Consider the following 21,674-nt stretch of genomic DNA (forward strand, 5'->3'; position numbering starts at 1 on the left):
TTTTTGGGGCACATTCTAGTTGGTCATTGTATGTTTTCTTACTTGTTACTGGAGCCAATTAGATGTTATTTTGTTGAGGAATTTAGTCATTGTTTCCACGAGAGAGATTCCACTGTGGTTTCCTTTCTTGAGATGTCTTTGGCTTTGGTTTCTGTACCAGGATAATACTGGCTTCGTGAAACAAACATGGACATGTTTTTTTTCCCCCTCTCCTTTTTAGTTATGTAAAACCGTAAACTGTTGACGTCCTCCCACCGCACCCCACCTCTCTCCCAGTGGGATGGAACCCATGCCCCACACATGCTGGGGAAGCAGCACACCGCCACTAATGTATGTGCCCCAAATCATTATTTATTTCGAGACAAGGGCTTACAGCTTACCAAACTGTCCAGGCTGGCTCTGATCTCACTGTGTAATCTAGGCAAACCTGGAACCCACTATTCTCATGCCTCAGCTTCTTGATTGGCAGTGATAGTAGGTGTGTGCAAATGGGCTCAGCTGATGTCTATCCTTCTTCAACCACTTGCTGGATGTTATCTGACTGGGCCTTTTCTTCATGGGATGCTTTAGTCAATAATAAAACTTCTCAATTTATTATGTTTATTTTTCATAGCTTCCTGTGTCAGATTCAGCAGCTTGTTTCTAGAAATTTACTATTTCATGGAGATATTTAAATGACTGGCATACGATTTTTCCATAGCATTCTGTGAGATGTTTTCATTTTTTTGTGGAGTAGCAATGGCCCCATTCATGTCTGATCCCAGTAACCCCGAGTCTCCTTGTACCTTCTCCTGCTCTGCCAGGTAATAGTTTGCTGTGTTTTTATTTTTAAAATTTGACAATTTTATATACAAATGTTATGTTTGCCATGCTCCCCTGAGCAATTTCTCCTGGGACTGCTGACTCCATCTCAAATTCATGACTTTAATTCTATACCTAGACAGGCATAGAAAATGCATTCTTCTGGGACCTTTTCTGCTGCTCTTATGTTTGTGTTTAGAGCAGATCACTTGGGATTGGATAACCTAGCATGGGAATTGTCTAGGGAGAAGAATATCTTCCCTGTCAGCCGCCTGTAGCTCTTCATTTAGGGGTGGGGCTTTGTGATATCCCTTATCCACATTGGTATGTTGTACTTTTGCTGACCTTGTTTAGGTGGCCATATTGTTGAGAATTCATGGATATAGATACCTGTCATATACAGAAGACATTATTTGTTTGTAGATGTCTCTGAATCATACAGTCTTTATGCCTTCTCTTCCTGGATATTTCCTGAGGAGTCTTGCTGTGTGTAATTTTATTCAGCTCCCATGGCTAGATAACGCATTCCTGAGATCCCGGCTATGCTCCGAGAACAGCTACTGCCTGTGTTCCCGAGGGCACCACCTGTGCCTCCTTGGCCGATGCCGTCAATGGCCGTCTCCCTCAGCTCCCATGCTGTCCCTCCTGAGAATGCCTGGAGCTACCACTCTGTTCCATTGACCTACCACCCTTGAGTCTGGCTCCTCCAACCGCCAATGACCAACTGCTCCATGGTCATGCCCTCTCTCTTGTTCACCTGAATCGTTGTGAATGGAAAACACCCAACAATAAGATAGACATTTTGGAAGCAGGAGTCATATTTGAGAAAATGCCCCCACCAGACTTACCTGTGGGAAAGCCTGTGGTAGAGATCTTGGTTGATGACTGATGTGGAAGGTTGATGATTGATGTGCCAAGTTCGCTGTGGGTGGCACCATTTCTATTCTGAAGGTCCTGAGTGCTGTAACGTAACAGACAGAGCGAGCCATAATGACCGAGCCAGTGAGCAGAGCTCCTCCGAGGTGCTGTCAGCAACAGTTCTTGTCTCAAGTTCCTGCCCCAACTTCTCTGGATGATGAACTCTAATCTGTAAGATGAAATAAACTTTTTCCAAGTTGATTTTGGTCATGCATTTTAAACACACCAACAGCTAAGTTAGCTTAAGGTGAGGGGTGAAGGCTACATTTATCTGCAGGCGTAAGGAGTAGGATTTAGAATGCAGTTAGGCAATACTTTTTTTTAAAGATTTATTTATTTATTTTATGTATGTGAGTACACTGTACCTGTCTTCAGACACACCAGAAGAGACCATCAGATCTCATTACAGATGGTTGTGAGCCACCATGTGGTTGCTGGGAATTGAACTCAGGACCTCTGGAAGAGCAGTCAGTGCTCTTAACCGCTGAGCCATCTCTCCAGCCCTAGGCAATACCATTTTAATGAGATGGCAGTAGTAGGTTCTCTTCTAGGGTCAAAGGCTTCATTGGTCACAGAGGGTGGGCAAGGTTTACAGTCTCAGACATGAATCCCTTCGTCCTAAGGAGGACTCAAGTACAATTAGACATCTGTTGGTTATCATCAGGATAGAAGTGCTACTCTTGAACCTTTTGTGATGTCTTACTGTTCTGGTCACTCTTGAAGGTTCAGAGGCTTTCCAGCTAGGTAGGAATATTGATTGCTTTATTTCCCTGGCAGCCACATAGCACCTTCCCATATGATGAGAGCCAGATATCAAGGAGGAGGCTGCCAGGACAGCTCCAACTTGATTCCTCCACATTCTCTGTCCATAATGTGCGGTGCCCTGCTTTGGCTGCCGCCCAAGGTCTTGCCGTTTCGTGTGATTAGTTTGCAATTACTCTCATTCTTTGAGTCAATGATTTCAGGAAAATACTTAATTTGCAGGTACTTTAGAATCCCCCACATTTTCTTGTGTTATTGATTTCCAATTTTATTCCGAATCTTATACTTTAAATACGTTTTAACTTGCTGAGACTTTAAAATGTGAAACATACATTCTATCCCAAAGAGAATTCGCTGTGAACTCAAGGAGACCCCGTAGCGTTTTCGGTGGTCAGAATGGCCTGTTTACGTGCTGTGTGTGTGATGTGTGGTTGATTTGTCAGAATGGCCTGTTTATGTGCTGCGTGTGTCATGTCTCATTGATTTGTAGCTCAGCCCATCTGCTTGGTTTCCCAAACTGTTACTGAATTGGGATATTGCAACCCCAAATCATTATGTTTTTGAGTAGGTTATGTAGTTTTTAAAGCTTTTGTTTCATGAACTGCAACTTTTAAAATGAGGTGCCCATGTATTTATTACAGTTCTTCCTGTTTGGCTTCTATCATTGTTAAATGCCCTTGAATGTGTGCAGCAATAATATTTATCCTACGACTTTCTCCATAATAGTGCACAATGTCTGTTCCCTGCCCCTTTATTTTTAATCTGTTTCTGTGTTTGAATATAAATCCAATATGATTATATTTATGTACATAAACATATTCAATATGTATATATTTACATATATTTGAACGCATAAACACATGTGTTTGCACACTGCATGAGCACACATATATTTTAAGTCTGAGTAAGATTTTTATCTCTTTGCCTTCAGTTCGGAACATTTAAGATACTTTCACTCTATGTATTTTCTATTAAAATGGGATTAAATTTGATGTTGTAATGCTTTTTGTATGTAATGTGTTATCTCTAACGATGTCATATTAGGCTATAACCACTTAGGAAAAAAGTCTTCTAACTTTGTTTCATTATATGGTACATGGTTACATAGTATATATTTATTATTCTTTTTGTGTGCCCAGTCTTTTATATATTATCATGCTGTCTATTGTGTACACACTCTGGTATGTTTTATGAGAAGAGAAAGCTGGATAAAGTGTGCATACTGTTGTTTTACCTGCCCCGTGGTTCCCTTTGCTGATGTCCTTTCTTCCTACTTGTGAGCCCCTTTTCTTCCCTGTTGCTGTTTCCACAGGGAAGATCTCTTAGTAATGAATCCTACATTACTTTTGATGTTTCACAGTTTCTTATTTTATACTTTGTTTTTTTTTAACCACAGTTTTCTTGATAGAGTTACCCATCTGTAGTTTCTTCCTTCCTACTCTGTGTGTGGCTCTGGCCTCAGTAGTTTCTAATGAGAAGTCAGTTGTTGGTCTTGAAAATGGTTTTACTTCTCTGAAAAACCTATTTGATTAAACATGGATTTTGTACTTTTAGTGTTTTCTCGTGGCACAGTTTATTTTAGCAGTTTGACATATGCACAATAGTTGATTTAAAGGCTTGTTCATAATAAGTCTAATCCTTGGCTTTCTCTGTTGCTTGCTTACAGTGTTTGTGAACGTGTGCCTGTGCTTGAGTGTGTGTGTGTGTGTGTGTGTGTGTGTGTGTGTGTGTAGTATGTAGTTCCCAATTTTTCTATTACTTTTGATGGTTGCAGAAGACTGAAAATTTAAAATACCATAATGTGACAACCCTGAAAGTCAAGATAGCTCCTACTCGTGTTGTTTGTTGTGGTTTGCTTTTAACAATGTGATTGTTGCTGCATGTCTACCTAGTGGCCTTTGTCTCATTCTCGAATGTCTATAACCTTTGTTATAAGAGGTCTCTCAAGCACCTTGGTGATCAGTTAATGACCGGAGAGGAAATTCTCTAAATGACTTATGCAAATATGTCTCCCTGACTCTGCTCAGAGGCTCTCTGTGCTGTTAGTCATGTTTTCAACACTCCAGCAGGAAACATTCAGTCCGGATTCTCCTTTCACACTATGAAGTGCCTCTGGACTGTCCAGCTGTAAGAGGTTTGGGGTTTCTCAGGTGTTTCCCAAACATGGCACAGTCTTTGGGATTTTTAGCAATACATAGAACTTTTCAGATTTTCCTGTAGCCAACGTTTTCTTTTCAAGTAAGTGTTTCAGGGTAATAGTACTGCTGCTTTAACTGTCCCCATGCTAAATAATTAAAGATTATATTATTGGTCAGATTCCTGTCACTGAATCCAGAACTCCAAGACTGATCAAGTTAAAAAGATGGTTTCTTTTGTCTCACAACTTTGGAAATTTCATCTGATGGCCAGTGGTCATTGCTTCAAGACTGTGATGTACAAAGTGTCCTAGTGGAAACCTGTGGTAAAGAACATGGTTTATACCATGTAATGGAAGCAAAAGAGAGGAATGGGAAAAAGCTGGGCTCCCTCATCCCCTTTAAGGACACAACTATCTATAACTTAACTTTCTTTAATTAGGTCCCATTTCAGAATGTTGCCATGTCTGAGGACTATGCCTACAGATGCATGTCTGCAGGATAATTAAAGTCAAAACTATAGTATAGCTGTAGAATATTTTTTTTAATGATCCATTTATTTTAATTTTATTTTTGCGTGAATAAATGTTTGTCTGTATGTGCAGGCATACACACATGCCTGGTAGTCACAGCACAGAACGGTACATTGGATCCCCTGAATCTGGAGTTACAGACTGAACCCAGGTCCTTTCTTCGCAAGAGCAACAAATGCTTTTAACCACTGAACCATCTCTCCAGCCCATGCTGGAAGGTTTTAACAAGTGCCCTTGGGATAGGAGAGAGTATGCTCTGAGTTAGAGATAAATAAAAACAAATCATGGAAGTCTAGGTTTCCACAAACTGCTAGACAGCTGGAACGGTGAGCGGCAGGACCCAGGGCCACATCTGCCAGTGCTTTGATCCTGGACTATTCTCCAGCACACACGAGCAGTCAGTTTCTATGCTTAGACATCGACAGGTCTAATATATTTTATGATAGCACTTCCCCAAGGACAGATATCTGGTATAGACTCATACCTATTACTATGGTACTGCATACCAAGTGGTCAGAATGAAGTTTCATGCTGTCTTCCAGTGTCTTAGATGTTCCTGAAAGTCACCAGCTTTTTTGTATCCTATAGACACAGTCTCTGTATTTATAGCCATAAGAGTGTTCTCCATTCATGTGCATGTGTATTCTGTCCTCTCAAATGGTAGGCCACATGGTATTCCCTTTCCCCCCTCCCACTCAATTATAGACCTGGTATAGACCAACTATAGATCTCTAATCAAGTTGTTAACATTTTTTTTCAGTTGCTTTTCTTTCTTTTAAATGGCTTCCTGTTGGCCCATTTATAGACGTAGCGGGTGATTTATATTCTCATCTATATAAAAATAGATACACCTATGATGATTCATACATATATATATATGATTATATAAATACTGAGTAATATTTTGTAGCTATAATAACGCTGTAATCTCTCTCTCTCTCTCTCTCTCTCTCTCTCTCTCTCTCTCTCTCTCTCTCCCTCTCTCTGTACTAGTCTGAGTTTCATACCACATATGTTAAATATATTTCTTTATGATTAATTTTTAGCATTGGAGTTCCTGGGTTAGTTGCACATGCATTTTAATTACTTGGGGGAACTGCTAAACTAGGCCTCTCCATTAAACCGACTTGTAGTCTCAACCAAGAATATAAGTGCCTATTGCACCATATTTATCAATAGAGTATTTTTACATTTTTAATTTGTTGATTTAATTGGTAAAAGTATTCTATGGCAATTGGCCTTTTTTCCCCTTGTAATATAGAATTTCATAATGTAGTCCAGGCTGGAATTTGTGGTCTCCTTCCCTTAGCTCACAAGTGCTGGGATTACAAATATGTATTGTCAGATAGAAGCAGGCTAAGACCTTATCATTTTATAGGGGGGAGTTAGGCAGTATTTTATGTACCAAAGTTTATCACATTTAAGAAAATACTGATTACAAGATTCAACTGGAGTTTTAAAATTTTTGACTTTAGTGAAGTCTTTCTTTCCTTGGATGAGTTGTCTGTGTTATGCATGCATTTCCCACTCACCATCTCTACATTGTGTTTTGATGCTAACATTGTTTCCAAGCGGTCCTCTTCACCCAGCTTCTCCTAACAACCTTCCCAACTGTGCTACTTTTAGCCATCACCAACTCTAAGATTAAAAAGCGCTTCCGTTTCCCCATCTTAATAATAGATCTCTTATTTTAAAATTAATTTACAGAATATTGTTATTATTAGGTCGATATTGAAAACAGCCTGTCTAGTTCAAAACAGATTTGGTTCCATAGAAATCAACGTAAATTTTTTTACAGCAAAAATATTTCTTTTGAAGAGTTTATGCATGTTTCAATTCTTCTGCTGTAAGTTGCTGGCAAGCACCATGAGAAATGACTTAATGACATTGATGGCTGAGACAGCACTGGTCACCTAACTGGCAAAGGCATGGTATTTCTCTACTATCTAACACACTGGTTTTAGATGATGGTAAATATCTTGACTATGTGGTTAACACATACCTTTTATTGATTACATATTAGTTTACTTTGTGGGATGCTCTGTCCTTTCCTAGACTCTTAAAGAAAATGAGATACAACAGCTCTTGTCATCCCCAAATGAACTTCAGTGGGGAGAATTAGTCGAAGGGCATTTCTGTTGAAGAAGGCTGTCATTTCTTCCTAATAAGGGCTATCCTGGTGGTTGAATACAAGACAAGTATCCTGACTTTATTGCCTCCTTCAAGGTGTGACTAGCATACTTGGCAATGCAATGCATTTATTATAGGTATAATAAAGGGTAGTGCTACATATCGTGAGCTATAAAAAACAAGTAAAATCATGTGAGAGGGTGACTGGAAAAAGGCACACCATGCACACATGGTTTTTTTTGTTTTGTTTTGTTTTGTTTTGTTTTGTTTTTGTTTTTGTTTTGTTTTGTTTTTTTTTTTTTTTGAGTGAGAGGGAAGTTTGCATTGATGGACTTCCAAGTTAAGGCTAAGGAAAGTGATATCATCAGGAAAGCCACTCTAATCATCTCATACCTGAGGCTAAGCTTCCATGGCCACTGTTTTTGGCTGCTCATCCAGCTTAAGACGTCATTTCCAGAAAATTAGAAATTCTCCAAACACTGTATTTTAAAAGCATCATTTTCATGCTTTTAGACTGTGGTTTTATGAATGGCTGATTGTATGTGAAAGCAGGCCAACGATTGTACAATCTTTTTGTAAATGACCTTCTAGACAGCTCTGTGGAGGACATACTGTTTGTTCACCTTCCTTTCTTAGATGAGCACCTTAAATGACCACCTTGAACTTCTGTTTGTACCCATCCTTCTGAGCCTCTCCAATTTACGTCTTCCTCCTCACTTTCATGACTTGGAACATGAGTCACCTCATGTCTCTAGCCCTCCCTTGACATTATTAGTCAACTTTGAACTTTAGCTGAGATGCTGCCTCCTGGGAAGTGTTTTCTTGTTCCTTCTTATTGCATGGCTGTTTAATTGTGTGTTCATTTTTTGGGGAGTTGGAATGCTCACTCACGACTGTGTGTTAGAAAAGTTCCATCCATTTATTCCATAAGGAAATTCATGGAAATTTTTGACCAAATTAAAAAAATATACTTTAGAAATACAAACTAGATAGTTCAAAAGCCCATAATGTTGTCACAGAACCCAATGATAAAACAGAATAGTATTTTTCTTCACTCATTACTAAGGAAGCATTTATTGTCTTCATAAAGTAATTATATACCGAATTTCTTTTCAAAGAGTTAGACGTGGACTTTAGCTGAAGAGTGATTGATTTATCTTTGATTCTTTGGTTTACCCTGATTTTGATAAGCACCTTCTCCGAGATACTATTAATTAGCATGCATTGGAGTTTGTGGACTTTGCATAGTAATTTCATGTTCAGAGAAAAAATAATTTAGAAAATATCTTTGAAGTACTTGTACATGTTCTAAGAAGAATCAATTTTAGTTTTTGCTAAAGATTTTGATTTATAAAAGTCTTTCAATCTTATTAATCATAGAAGAGGTTTACTTTCAAATAGGATCTTTTGTCATATTTCTTTGTAGCTATGTGCTGCGTTTAGTATGTTGACTTATTAGAAAATAAAAGTAGTAGCTATTGTTAATGTGACGATCATAGCTTATGTGGAGATAGTAAATTGAGAATTCTTTTTCATAGAGAATTGCTTCGGTGTTGGCTAATATACTTTGCATGACTCAAGGCTTTGAGGTATCAATGTTCTGAGTTATCTGGAGTTAAACTCCTTAAAGTCAGTGAACCCCAGTATTCTCTACTGTAACATTTGAAGTCATCAGGCGATCATGACATTCAGAAATTGTGCATGAATACACATACCAAGTCCCTTGTGCTTTACTCTCACTTAAGAGGTTCTTTTTACTGATATTCTTTGCACTGTTCTCCTTGTCTCTTGGCATGTGGTCTGGAGTCTTGTTCCTGCTCTTGGGCACACTACGTGGCCAACTCTTTTCTATAACGGATGCTACCTTTTCCTCCAGTCTTTGGGCTCTGGCCTTTCACAGTGCGCTCCCAGGCCCTCCAGCAGTGGTCTAGTTTAGTTGTCTTCGGACTTTAATAAGCAGGTCATGAGAGAGGCTCAAAATTCTGCAGGTAATATCGAGGCTTCCAGCCCACAAGCCAGGGCAAGGAGCACTATTGTACCTTTAAGAATATTTTAGGAAATAAAAATCATATTTTGCATATGTAAAGTTTCACAGCACTTCCCTGGGCTCGCTCTTCCCCAGCACCTCTTTGTCTAGAGGATGACTGAAAATTTCCATGAAAGGAAAAGCTTTTAAACCAGAATATAAAGGAGGGCTTTGCTGTTTTCAGTTGGTCGGAGACCCAAAAAAGCAAGTTTACAGTATACCTTGAAATGCCTTTGGATAAACACAAGCGCATTTCAGTTGATTGGACCTACCTTAGAGAAGAGCATTACTTTACCAGGATTTTTTACATTGCTAAAGATATAAAAACTGAAAGCCAAATTTAAATTGAGTCGAGAGCTGGAGCTTTTAAGCCAGTAATATTTTCCCCGTAAATGCTCTTTGGAAAGACTTTGAGATCCGAGTCAGCTAGAGTGAATCTATCATCCAAAAATTTTGTTTCTGGAAGCATTTAATTGAAAGGAAAAAACCCTAAGAATGCACCCAGAGGTGACTGTCATGCAGCCACTGGGAGGCCTTGAAACAGCCACAACGGGGACTAAATGGAGCCAAATGAAATCTGCAAATTATTAGGGTGAAGCTGGTAAGGGGTGCAGAAACCTACGAGAGAGAATACGAGGAATTGGTTTCCAGCACAAGCTGTCTGCACGGGATGCTGTACAGAGATAGCTGGGGACAGGAAGCTTTCAGATTCTAAAAAGACGCCAGAGGCAGAAAGGTCAGTGGAGACTGGGAGCCTCTCATTCTAGTTTTCCATTTCTCTACCAAATTTGAGACTCAAAATCTCACTGAAAGAGTAGATCTCAGAGCAGCCTCTTAGAACTTCCCCCTTAAATAAGGCCACCAAGCCTCAAGGAATGTACTCATAAGAATGTTGGGACTTAGAGATAGGATGAAACCAAATATTTGGATACAGAAGGAATTGGCACCAATCAAAAGGAAAATCAGTCCTGGCCAGGGGAACAGACTCAATTTGAGTTGGTTACATATTTATGCTGTGTATCAGAAACAGTTGAATATGTTCATAATTGTTCTTCGTTCTATCAACATACCTAAGCACATACATACACACACTCATCTGAGTACGCACACACTCACAATCTATGCTCATGAGTTCACACACGCACTCAAGCACAGTCATGCACTCAAATATACACATGCACTTATGCGCATGCTCACACACATACACACTTGCACGTATTCACATCCATCACACACTCACACATACGTTCATACATATACTCATAAACATACTCAAGTACACACATACACACATGCATGTGCATACTCCCGCACACCCTCACACCATCTCTAATAAACGTACTTTACACACATGCAAATATACACACCCAAGCCCACTCACACATGAACATGCATGCTCTCCCACCTAAACATGCACACCCATACACTCAAAACTCACACATTCACATTCCTACACTCTCACGCATACACAAAAACAAACACAAGCATGCACTCACACCTACGTTCACATACATGCACAGACATACCCAGTCACACTCATATATACCCACAGGAACACAAGTCACACACACACACACATACACGCACATTCACACACTCATCCTCTCCTGCTGCCGGGATCCAGAGCTCATACTCTCTGGTGTTCCTCACAGTCCTGGACTGGGCTTATGATTCTCTGCGGCCAGTCTTCAAGTGCCTGCCAGCTCTGTCCCGTGAGGACAGACACTGCCATCTCCCTCTTGCTCCACTCTCTTCCCATTTCCCACTCTGCCCACTCTGGTAGAATTTGCAGTCACCTTTCTTCCACAGATTGATTCCTCTCCCTTACCACAGATCCTCCCTTACCTCAGGCTACCAGCAGCTCTCAGTTGCTTCCCAACTAGCCTTTGTACTTTTACTGTTCTTACTTATGTTTTTAACGTTGGCAGTTAGGTCTCTGTTCATTCTTTTAATAGTCATCTTTTACAATAAGCCACACACTATAAAGATCATTTGGGGGCTGGAGAGATGGCTCAGTGGTTAAGAGCACCCGACTGCTCTTCCAGAGGTCCTGAGTTCAATTCCCAGCAACCACATGGTGGCTCACAACCATCTGTAATGGGATCCGATGCCCTCTTCTGGTGTGTCTGAAGACTGCTACAGTGTACTTATATATAATAAATAAATAAATCTTTAAAAATAAAGATCATTTGGTTGTATCAGTGAGCATCAAAGCTATAATCAAAGTCCTTTCCCTCTGCTCCAGCTGTGCAAACCTTTGTGGACCCATAGCTGAAGGGTGGCACATAGTGACACCCTGTCCACATGGATGGGAAAGGAACATGAAGAGCTCTGTACATAGATAGCCATCAACCCGTGGCCCGCTCTGCTTCACTCATATCTGCAATACTTGAAACCGATTTTGGGGACAGGATCATCTTATCTGTAATCATCTCAGCGTGGATTTCTGAAAGAGAAGAACTTATCTATAGAAATGTAACCATGAAACCTTGACATCTATTGAAAATTACTAACAATTCCTTAATCTTATTATGTAGTCAACATCTCTGTGTGTATGTTGGGGAAATATGCATCTGTGTGTGCCTGTGTGCGTGTGCGCGTCAAACAGGAAGTCAGTGCTGGTGATCATTCTTTATTTCTTTCCACCTTGCTTTTTGAGACAGGGTTTCTCATGGAACCTGGGCCACATTGTTTGGCTGGACCAGGTAGCTGGTCAATGAATCTCTAGAATTTGCAAACTTTGCTTCCCAGGACTAGAGTTAGAAATGCTTGACCATGCCCCACTTTTGCATGGAGGTGGGGAATCTATACTTAGGCCCTCAAGCACTTTGCCCTCTTGGCCAGCCTCCTAAACCCGATCTATTTCCTCCCCACTTTTTTTTTTGAATGCAGGTATGTTCATGTATGTGCATGTATATGTATGTGAGCATACATGTACATGTTGAAGGATAGCTTTAGGTATCATGATCAAGAACAACATCTTCATAGATCATTGGCTTGGAACTCACCAACCAGGCTAGACGGGCATCAGCAAGCCTTAGAGATTGTCATCTCTGCCTCCCCACCACTGGGATTGCGTGAACAGCGCCATGGCTGATATGTTGACAGGGATTCTGAGGATCAAACTCACGTCCTCGTACTTGCAAAGCATGCTCTTCACCAAAAGAGCCAGCTCCCTAGCTCTGCCTCTATAAGCCCTTGGCTTTATAATTTACCTGTTGAAAGAACGCAGCAGTTTGTAGCTTCTGGGCTTTTCCCATAGCATCCTTGTGGTGCTATTTAACATGGTATGTCATTCAGAAACTGAACTATCCTTAACAGGTTGGTCAGACAGAGGTTTGGTTTTTTTTTTTTTTTTTCTGGTATCTCTTCCTCTGAGGTGGCTTCCTGTGTTTCTGGAGGCACCAAAGGCCTAATGTATGAGGTTGATCTTCATCTTTGATATCAGGTGCTGTTACCCTCGTTCATAAGGTTTCCATGGAGTTTCCACCTAGAATTATTCTGGCTGTTGCCTGTGACCAAACTGTAAAAGTTATATCTATATACTTATCTTTTCTTTTTATAAAGTGAACTCTAAAAAATAGACTTTACTTTTAGAGAAATTTTATATTTATAAAGAAATTAAAGAGTTGCAAGGCACCTGAAAACCTTACACACATAAGCTCATGTGAAGAGATGCCTGTCATTATTAGCCTCTTATGCTATTGGGTCCATTTGCACAATGAACTTCAAGAAATCAGAGTCTGATTATGTTTCACTTAAAACATATGAAGGTTTCTTGTACCCTTCTCTCCTTTCCCCTGTGGGCTCTTCTGTGGGTATGTATTTGTTTCCGTGTTCTGTTTGCTTTGCAAACTCCATCAGGAAAAGGATGCTGCCTGCTTGTTCATCACGGAAGGACTCAGAAAGTGCTGGACAAATGTTTACGCTCATGTTCTTGTTGAATGGACACAGCAAATGAATGGTCAAGGTCAGCAGAGGGCTGTGGTGTCTGTAGGTGAGACACAGTACCAGTGCCATGGTGGTGGCTGTTTTCCTTGAGTGTGGGACATGGAGAAAAGGCAAGTTGAAGCTGGAGACAGGAGAGCAGTGCAAGTTAAGGAGAGGTGGGAGAGATGGGTGATGATGCACAGTGGACACACACTGCTCCTAGAGGAGAGACATCGTACCAGAAGCTTCCCTCAAGGCTTAAGAAGGCTTTAGCCAAATGCATGATCAGTAGGTGGTGGGCTTACTATGCAAGCACTTCGTATAAAAAAGGGGGATCCTCTTCACTCACACAAAAAAGCCAAGCACAGCAGTACATATCTGTAGGCTTAGGTGGGGCAGAGACAGGGGCCTTTTAGGGCTCAGTGGTTGGCCAATCCAACTGGACCAGTGAATTCCAGCTTCAGCTAGAAACCCTCTCAAAAAAAAAAAGGTGGAGAAGCAGTTGAGGAAGATAATGAGATTTCGACTTCTGGTTGGAACGTGTGCCTACATGGGTTGATGAACATGGGTTGGTGGACTCACATATGCGTGCACACCAAAGTAGCAGGTGGAGGGGCAGAGAGGAATGTGATCCTTCAAATAAGATGCCCTGTGCGCTCTCTCTCTCTCTCTCTCTCTCTCTCTCTCTCTCTCTCTCTCTCTCTCTCTCTCTCTGTGTGTGTGTGTGTGTGTGTGTGTGTGCGCGCGTGAGTGACAGTGCCCTTTCTCATTCCCATGGCCCATGAAGACATCCTTGTGACACACTGAATTCCAGCCAGTCAAAGAAGCCCATTCATCCCTGTTGGTCTGCGGAGTCCCCTTCCTGTACTGTGCTGTACTATTCCAGGCCAGCAGCATGGAATGTGGAATTTCCTCCCCATCTGGAGAGGCTCAGGCCCTGAACACACCTACAAGAAACTGTGGTTGGGAAACTTGATGTCTCCCAAAAAAGTTAAGCAATATTGAGGTATTGTGGTTGTAAGTCAACTTTTGCTTTTATAAATATTTTACATGTTCATCAAGCAAATTAGTCAATTAGCTCTTTAGAGAAGCTACAAACTTTATATTGAAACTAGGTATCAAATGATTGATTTTCATTTTAGAATATTAATTTGAGCCTGCTGGTATGCTTTCAGTATTTTTTAACACATGCATATAGTTTTCTCTTCCTTGTATACTTCTTAATTCGTATACTAAAGTATTTCTTTCCTTTGTGATAGCCCCTTCACTAAGAGGGGGGCTGGATGTTGATACCTTTGTGATTCCATGAGAAGGGTCTTGATTTACACTCCCGATGACACCGCTAAGTGCATCCTTAAGATTCATCTAAATATGGACTAAAATTCTAGATGAATCATGAATGTGTACAAACAAACACAAGTTGGGTGCATGGCAGACCTGAGGAAATTGGCTTCAAGGAGCACATGACCTGTCTGAGTTCATGATAATTAGATGTGCGACATAGTAATTAGTGGTATGGCACTGGACAGGTTACTTAACTGTTCTGCGGCATGTGTAAAACGAAAATAGAAACCCTCACCAAATTGCACACATATCAGATGATTGACTGAAAGAGCTGTGGGGAGGGGCAGAGGAAGGATAGGCTCAGACTGACGTGGAGACTATCTCTAGGGGGTTAGGCTAGTGAGGAGTGGCTGCTGGGTCTGGCAGCCTGCATGTGCTTGCAGACACAAGCCACCTGACAGTCCCGCTGGCGGGAGAGCTCCAGGCTTTCCATGGTCCAGATGGAAGGAACAGAATCTAGAAAACGATTGTTTGTAACAAAGGAAGAAATGCATATTCCCTTTGCACATGAAAAATTTGACCCATCAGAATATTTTTCCACTGTCTACTGATGTTCGGTCGGAAAAGGCATCTGTTGAAGATGCAGCACCCCAAACCTGTGGGGCATACCAGGGAGAGTAAGTTGGTGATTGCTGTCTGTTCCTTAACTGGGACTCACTCTGGAAGCAACAGCCAGTCGGAGCGAGTCTAGTTGCCCGTCTTCAAACTGTGATATCGGTAGTTCTTGGGAAAACAGCTAAAATAAACTTTGGAGAGAGGGAGAGAGGAGGGATGGAGAGAAGGAAGGAAGCACGTTGTCAAGTTTGAATCTTTAGGAGAAATCACACTGATTACGCTGGTAAAAACACTTTGGGAGTGTTTTGGTTCAGACTGTATTAAAAAACTATCATAGTATGCATGTATGTGCGTACAGACGATGTGCATGTGCGGGATTGTGTGCAGTGAAGCACACAGGGAGGTCAGAGGGCAGCTTCGTGGAGTTGATTCTCTCCTTCTACCTTAATGTGGGTTCTGAGGGGCAAACTCAGGTTTCCAGGTTTTCACGTAGACACCTTGACTGGCTGAGTGGCACTAAAGACCTTTAGCATGTGTTCTTAAATCCTCTCATGGGGGGAGAGTGGGAATGGATGTGTGCCAGTCACCCCAGTAAAATGAAGAGGTGGTAGTATAGCTGAAATGGCCTCTGCTCTCTAGTCAGTGTATAGCTGAGGGGAAATTTGGCTGAAATTTGAACACCTATTACATGCACCTACTATCATTTTATACCTTCTTGGCTGGGCATCCAACCCTACCTGCTTGCTTCAATGCTTAGCAACTTTTTCAAACATACTCTTAAGCTCAATGTTATGAAAATTCCAAAATTCATCTTTCCCTCCTCTTCCTAAGTTAGGGCAGAGTATTCCTCTATCTCTGACACATTTGCAGTCCTGTGGTTTCTCTAGTCAATGGGTACATGTTAAGATCATGTTTACAATTGATTTGTGTTCTTGGGGTGGAATTAATCTAAACCAAGTCTTCAGTTTGTTTTAAGTGGCCACATTATGTCATTGTCACCTGCAGTCTGTGCCGTAATTCATAATACACTGTCTTTAGCACTTCTTGGCCTTACAGCTGTACCAGAGCAGCCATCCCCTTTCTGTAGCAGTTGAATGCATCTTACAACTCCACTGCCCAAGGCCCCCTCCTAAAGCTTTCAGAAAAATAGTTTCCTGGCAAAGGGAGCAATGGGGATATTTACCCCCACCCCCCTCTCACACACACACTAATACCAAATTCAGAAATTTCAGATAAATTGTTGGTGTTTATTCAATGGTGTTTTATTCTAAGAAACAGAATTGACTTTACTTTAAACCCAGAGGAATTTGGAAGACATTACTAAAATTAACTGAATGATTATCTACTTCATAAGGATACCAGAATAGTTGTAGCATTTCCAATATAACTCCAGGCTAGTAAGTTTTGCTTCTGAAGGTCTTCCATTTTTTGTGACCACTTGCTCTCAGTTGGTGGCATTGTTTTGGGAAGTTGTGAAACATTGGGGTGCAGGATCTATCTGGAGGAACAGGCAGGGTTTTGGAATTTTTCTTGTCTTCTGGTTTTATGCTGTGCCCTCTGCCTCCTGTCCAGCACCATATAAGCAAGCAAGATAAGCCATTCATTTGTCAACCCTCTCAGGATGAGCCACTGTGCTTGCCTTTTCCTGATGTGGTGGGTGGTATGCTTCTGAAACCTTAAAAGAAAAATCTCCCTCAAGTTGCTGTCAGGCACTTAGTTACAATGAAGTTACAGTGACTAGGAAAAGAACTCTGGTGAAGTCACTCCAGAAGGATTTTCTATTTGCTGTATATGTTGAGCACTGAGAGCCAAAGCCCCTGCCAGTGTTCATCAATGGAGATTGAATAAATGCCAGGCCAGTGAGTTTGAGGGGAGACTTAGAAGGAGAAAGTTTCAGGCATATGCCTCCTTGTAATGTAAGGCATCATGGGTAGGGTAGCTTAAGCCATTATCTTAAGCCCAGGGCCTGCAAGTTTAACTAGTTGAGATGCTTGCCAACCACAAATTCCTGAGTCTCACCAAAAGACTTTCGGTAGAAGTGTGAGACCCAGCAGGCTCATTTCATCCTGGTGTCACGTGATGCTGTGTCCATTACTGTGCTGTGGGGACCACAGAGATGAGGGCTGAACTACTGCTGCTTTGCCTGCGTGGCTGACTGAATGAGACCTAAGGTTGCACTTCTCAGGATGTGTACTGCTTCCTCTGCAGTGTGTAGGCTCCTCTTTGGGGCCCTTGGCACCCTTCAACCAAGATGAGTAACTGAGTTTTGGATGAAGATTGGGCAAGAGCTCATGTGCCGAAGCCTGTTTAAAATCCCACTCGGAGTCCTGTCAGTGTTGCCATCCCAAACCAGCCTGAGCTAACTGATCGAGTTTGAAGTCGCCAGCAAGCACATCCAGTCTGCCTGCATCCAGCTTTCTTTGCTACAAGAAACCAGAGGGGGAGCTTCATATTCTCTGAGCTTCAGTTATGGGATGCAGGAAGTTAGGTGGATATAGTGAAGAGATCCAGTTTGCAGGAGAATATTTCCTCCCTTAGCAACCAAATGGAAACCTGCTCCCTGTCCTGCTCTCTCTCCCCACTGCTATAATCTATGGCCGGAAATCTTGCCTTAGCACACATTGAGAAGTCTTTAGTCTTTTACAGTTAGAATGAGCAAGCCGACGTCTAGCATTAAAGGTGGATGTAGTTTTACAACCTTGAAGGTCTCATTGAGAGAACCTGGGTATGAATCACACTGGTACCTTCCCGAGGTTTTGCACACCTCACAAAGTCCGGAGATGAAAGTAAACAGCGAGACGAGTCAGCCTGGGCGCGTTTTCATAACTGGGTCCAAATGTGGCTTGCACTTGTTCAAGCCTTCCTGCGTCTGATCCTTTTGATGCGGGTCCGCCTTGACTTTATCACAGATACTTCCTGGCCGCTTCACGCTGGAGAATAGCCAGGGTACAGGGGGATTGATTTCTCCTTGAAAGATGTCTCACCTTTCCCCTGTAAACCTGGAAGATGAAAGGAAAATGTCCAGCAAGACAAAAAGCACGCAAGACAGATTCCTGCAAGGTGAAGTAGCAAAATAAAGCTGAAAAAAGAAAAAAGCACAACAGAAAGAAGGAAAAAGGAGGTAGGTGCAAGAGGAAAGACAGACAGATACAGAGGGAGACAGACAGACACAGGGAGAGACAGACAGACATTCAGACTCAACCTCTCCATGTGTCTTGTGCCCCCTGTGCCTTTTTCTCACCTTAGCAGTGTCATGCACTCCTTTGTTCCCATCAGAAAATGGTGTGGGGCATAAAATATGGACTTTTCCATTGTGTTGTGGCCACTAAGTCATCAGCACCCAGTCTTCGGGTAGAGTCTTTATCAGTCGTCAGGATGGGAAGCAAATACTACAGGTTTCCAGAGTACCAGTGAGCAAGAGGATTGAAGATACATGGTTTGGTTGACTTCTTTCTTTTCTCCTTATTCTACCTCCTCCCCACTCTTCCTCCTTGGTAGCCCTGGCTAGTCTGGACAGCTTAGTCTTGGATTTTTGGTGTGTGTTCTACTCCTTGGCTTTGGTTACTTCTTTACTCCCTACAAAAGACAGAGGGACTGACTTTTCGGAAGCAGCTGACTTGGAATATGAATTGCAGTACTTATCTAGGAACAAGACAACCCCTTCCCCTTCCACTTGTGAACAGTTTGAGTACAGTGACAACTGGGGCCTCGATCTCTTCGTAAGTCACAGTGGGGACCAGGGAGACCCTTTCTATCAGCAGACAGGAGCCATTATGCTTAGAGGAGCAGGCCTCTGCTTGTCTTAACACTTCTTATCCATACTTCATGCCCAGGCACACTAAGAACATTCTTTTTCTTTGATCTCTGACATTTGTACTCTCAAGTTCAATAAAGCTACATAGAGGGAGAATGTGCCAGTCCTCATGGGGCTACCTGACCATGTGAGGCTTGGTTCTCTTGGAGCAATATCACAGGTAAAGAAATACCTCTCTTCATTTGAGAGACATCATGCAGCAAGGACCATTTCTTCACTCCTCTCCTCAGTTTATACGTGTATGTGGCCGTCTGCTATTTATGCCTTTGGGTCAGCACACAGGTGCATCATGGGTGGGACAAACATAGTTCCTGCCTTACCGAATCACAGTAAAAGATGAAATTAAACAATAATTTGAATATTTGGTTAGTTAAAAATACTTTTAAATAAAATAGACTTAAATGGGACAAAGTATGTTAGAATATCTGCATGGTTAGCTGGTGTTTCAGAAACTGGTGGGAGGTGGCCTTGAAACGACACAAGACAAGCATGGGCATCAATTGCAGGTACAGGCAAATATACCATAAACTAGGGTTAAATGACAGGTAGCCTTGAACCTGGGAAATAAATGTGGGCTTGTCAGAGGTGAGGAGAAACTGGACAGGCAATGGGGGGAACATGTATAGTGGCCCAGGACCAGAGAGGTCAGCATTACTTTACCATAAGTCGGTGGAATTTACAGTTTGGGAGAAGCAAGCGTCCTTTTTCTTACTGATTAATTTTATTGCAAAGGAACACAGGAGTCAGTGAGAGATTTAAGCCATGGGGTAGGGGGAAATGCAGTCTAAATTTTTCTCATGGATTTTTGAGCAGAACAATGGCAACCGATTATTTGTCTAGCCTGATACATGCACATCAGACACAGGAGTTGGTGGATAGCATTAGGGAGTGGAAGCAGGCCCAGGCCTGAAGTTATAGATTTGGGTTGTGTTTGGTATGTTTATGGATGTTGGTAGTCATCACTTTTGGAAGTGTGCATGGGCCAGCGGTCCTCTAATACTAAGTATTCTAATTATATGGGATAATTATTGAAATTCTTATCCCAACCCAGCAGATTTCAGTCCTGAAGTTTGTGCATCAGAATCTGTTTTGTGTTTTTACCTGTGCTCTCAGTGTGAACTCGATGCTTAAGGACTATAGACCATACTCGGAGAAAACATGGGGGAAGAGTGGCAGACTGGGATGGACGTGAGGGATGGGTGAAGTTTTCAAGATTATTCCCTTTAGGAAGTAATTGTGCTTCTCAGACAGATGGGAAGACAATTCTAGTGCGCTCTGCCAGCAACACAGGTCCTCCATGTATGATATCTTTTATATAGACACATTTCTCCAAATTAGTTCTTTTTTTCTGAAGAGTGTATTCATTTTAAACATTGTATTTTAATATGTGAGTGTGTGTGTGTGTAAAGACAGAAGCTTATGATAAATAGTGTAACTGAGCTATACTTATATCTGACGTGGAGGAAGGTATCTTACAACCTTTATAGAATAGACAGATAACCTTTATATAACAGGGTCTCAGCCTTGATGTCATAGGCTCACCATCTTGATGGAGTAGGGTCTCAAGCATCATGTGATAGGGTCAGAGTTTTATCTAGGAAGTGACTCTTTGGCTAAAGCTACTGAAATATGGAAAGAAGATTTTTAATAATTTTAAACTTTCAAAAAAGAAATACTTTAGGCTGCCGGATCTTTCACTGAGTTCCGCCTGTTGGTATTTATTATCTGTGGACTCTTCCGCAACACTGAATGGTCAAGTGCAATGAAGGTTGCTTTTGCCTATGACTTGGTTGGGGGTACAGGTCCTTCATTAAAAGATTTTAATCTGACAGTGAGTTAACCTCTGATTAAAATTACTAATCTTTTCACTGGCATGACCTTGAGGAGAAGTTGTGTTCGTTCAGCTTGATATATGTGAAGGTCTACTTATGACAATATGACATGAATGAGTTTACTACTCTTAACAGCAGCCACTGGAGGTTAATGTTATACTGTCAAATGAAGCAGTCACATTTACGCTCACAAAGCAATTGAATGAACAGTCTAGGCCTGGGAGCAAAGTCTGTCTCTCAAGTGAGTCTTTAGAAAACTGTAGGAGAGCTATGACGCCTGTTCATTTTGCCAAAGGTGCTAGGCCAGCACCTGTCCCATCGGCCTGTCTACATGTGGTGGAAACATAAAATATGCTTATCTGGCCTCTTGGTAATACTTCACTCTCCCTGACACTATTATCCTAACAATGCAGAGTTGTAAAAACGATACTCAACACTTCAAATCTGGTCCGTGCAAGTGTGCCTTCCTTTACATCCACAAGCACTGATTGGTAGCAAAAAACCAGACCCTGCAGTGGCTTGAGATGCAGGGGTGGACAGAGGGGTGAATCCTGACATTAAGGGGCTTGTTTTTTAGGAAAATATTTTATTTTTGTAAAAATATATACAATAGATCACAATCACAGCTTCACCTCCCCCACCCTTTCTCCCCTCCCTTCTCTCCCCCCTCCCTGCTCCCCCATTTCCACTGCTCCTTTGTTTCCCTTAAGAAAAGAGCAGGCTTCCTAGTGATATCAACCAAACATGATATAACAATATGCAATGAGAGTAGGCAATAGCCTTCATATCAAGGACTGAGAAGACAAGTTAGTAGGAGGAAAAAGGTCCAAAGAGCAGGCAAAAGAGTTAGAGACACTCCGTCCTCCCTATTAGGAGTCCTGCAAAAACACCAAG

General features: G+C 41.6%; 1 protein-coding gene and 1 long non-coding RNA gene across 7 annotated transcripts in view; one reads left to right on the forward strand and one right to left on the reverse strand.

Annotated features, from left to right (window-relative positions):
* The window catches only part of Bmper (BMP-binding endothelial regulator), a 245,153-nt gene that overhangs the window by 86,335 nt on the left and 137,144 nt on the right, over window positions 1–21,674 (forward strand). The window lies entirely within an intron of this gene.
* LOC134480002 (uncharacterized) overlaps window positions 16,372–21,674 on the reverse strand; it is a 30,513-nt gene continuing 25,210 nt past the window's right edge. For both annotated transcript variants that reach the window (XR_010054094.1, XR_010054095.1), the window contains exon 4: window positions 16,372–18,133. This is a non-coding gene — a long non-coding RNA (uncharacterized LOC134480002). The remainder of the gene's footprint in view (window positions 18,134–21,674) is intronic.

This window comes from Rattus norvegicus, chromosome 8 (assembly GCF_036323735.1).
Source record: "Rattus norvegicus strain BN/NHsdMcwi chromosome 8, GRCr8, whole genome shotgun sequence".
In the NCBI taxonomy this organism is placed as follows: Eukaryota; Metazoa; Chordata; class Mammalia; order Rodentia; family Muridae; genus Rattus; species Rattus norvegicus.